Raw genomic sequence first — 2,306 nt, forward strand, 5'->3', positions numbered from 1 at the left:
CCTATTCTAGTCCATATTTTCCATCCTACCACCGTTTATGTGTACATGCAAGCAAGATTCTAAGTCAAAGGAACTGTTTAAGATCTAAACACAGTCTCACTGCGCCCTGGGGCCAATGCTTGTGAAAATGATGGGAGTCAATACTTCTAAGGCAGAAACTTCTTGCAACTTCAGATCAACATCTGGAGAGGCAAGCAGATGAAATTAGATGGCAGCAGCCAAAAATTAAAGATGTATGTCTGCCATTTGTATGACCATCTCTTTAAAAATATGTAATGAACAGCTTAGTAATTTTTCCAGCACAATTATTACTATACCACCATCATGTATTTAGCACCAACAATACACTCTGCACCAATTAATGAACTTTTTACAACTTCTTACATGCTATTTTTTAATGCAGTATAGTAAAAGCATAGGTAAAAAAGGTGGAGGAGGTATCCATTTAAATGCCTTACTATTCCCAACCTCATTGTCTTGTACAGTGTGTCCTCTGCTATAAATTGTAAGTATTCTTAAGACCACCAAATTTTAGAAAACAAGACAGCCAAAAGAATCCACCAAATCACAGCGGTACCTTTAAGGGGCTTGTCTAGTAGGAAGAGCAGCTGCATTCCTAGTGAGGAAGGGCTGCTGTCCCAACATGCAGCAGAGGCTACCACACATACAACCTTCCAGCACCAAATTCAACAATGCTACAGTCTCTCATGCACAATTGAGAAAGGCACAAAGAGACAGAGAGAAACCGTACACGGCAGGGAAATCACAAAGGGCTAAATTTATTAAAACAACTTCAGAGGAGGCAGCCGCACCATACACATCAAAAGGGAAGGCTGCCTTATAGAAAAGCCATGTTTCACGGCAAGAACACATGAAGGAAGTCAAGATCCCCCTTTGCTGTGGCTTTGTAGGGATCTGACCTGGTTACAACAACAAAGCTTTTTTGACTTTGATAGAAAAGTTCGATCAAAATATAGTATACATAAAAATTATATAGACTGAGACCCAGAACGCCCCAGCAATAAGGGTGCATGTACGTGTGTGTGTGTGTGTGTGTGTGTGTGTGTGTGTGTGTGTGTGAGAGAGAGAGAGAGAGAGAGAGAGAGAGAGAGAGAGGGATGTGACGAACACAATGTCAAGTAGGGAAGAAAGCAGGTAGTTAACTCAACAGAATGCCCTGTATGCTGGCACCAGAAACACTCAAACACCACTTGCAAATTAGCAATGCCGCCACTCCACCCTGCTGCAAAAGAGAGAGGGCTTAATCCGAGCCAGAGCTCAATCGGGGAACCTACTTCACTGAGAGAGAACAGCGCAGCCTCGTCCTGGGACTTTCAAGTTAGAGAAAGGAGGCACATTCCCAAGTCTCGACAGTCACTGCATGAGTTGTGGGTGGGACTATGAGGAGAGCCAGGCTCTTGAGGATTGAGTAGATGCAGAGGAAATTGGGCGAAGCTGCGGGGCGAAATGCAGCCACGCAGCAAGTAGTGGGAAATTGACTAATGTGATTGAGGCAAAGGGAAACACGAGGGCAGAGCAGTGGCTAGTGAGAAATCAGAGTTTCAGTGCATTCAGCAAAAACCAATGGCACGAGCCAGGAGAAGAGGGCAGAGCGTCTTGGGGTATGTGCCAAGTGCCTGCTGCTAAGACCAGAGCCCCAGGCAGCAAGCCGCAGGGTGACTTCCCGGCTTCAAAGGCCACCCTTCAGACCCCAGCGAGTGGACAGTGGGGACTGGAATGGATTTTCCATCTGCCCTGCATGGCCCTGTCTCAGTTGCCCCCTGGCCCGCATGTCTGCCTCCTCGATGCCCAGAAGCAGTTGGGAGCACAGGAAAGGAGAAGTCCATCACCAGTGCTTTCCCCGTCCATAGAGAAGAGCTCCTAGCTGCAGCCCCAGCAGGAACAGAGGTGGCGGGAGGGGGAGCCCCCGAGCCGCCTCATGGTGGCGAATCTGGGCCGCAGCCCCAGCTCTTGCACTGGGCAGGCTCTCTCCTTCTTTTGGCAGTCACGAGGGGGGGGGAGTTGAGCTCCTCGGGTCCTCTCACCATCGCTGGAGCTGTGGTGCCTGCTATTTTCTCTCCCTTGGTGGTGCTGGGCAACATCTCAGTGGCCACCACCAGGCACCAGGAGTGACCAGGCCAGGAAAGGCAAGGGCACGCACAGGCCTTCCCCAGCCCCTGCACCTGGCTGCTGGGAGCAGGGGGTGGGGCCAATGCGGAAGCCAACTGGAACACCGTTCCGGGGCGTTTCGGCTCAAAAATAGCCCTGATAGGGAAGGATAACTGGATCCTATACAACAACTAAGT

The sequence above is a fragment of the Gekko japonicus genome, unplaced genomic scaffold (genome assembly GCF_001447785.1).
Source record: "Gekko japonicus isolate JY-2015 unplaced genomic scaffold, Gekko_japonicus_V1.1 scaffold242, whole genome shotgun sequence".
Taxonomy (NCBI): Eukaryota; Metazoa; Chordata; class Lepidosauria; order Squamata; family Gekkonidae; genus Gekko; species Gekko japonicus.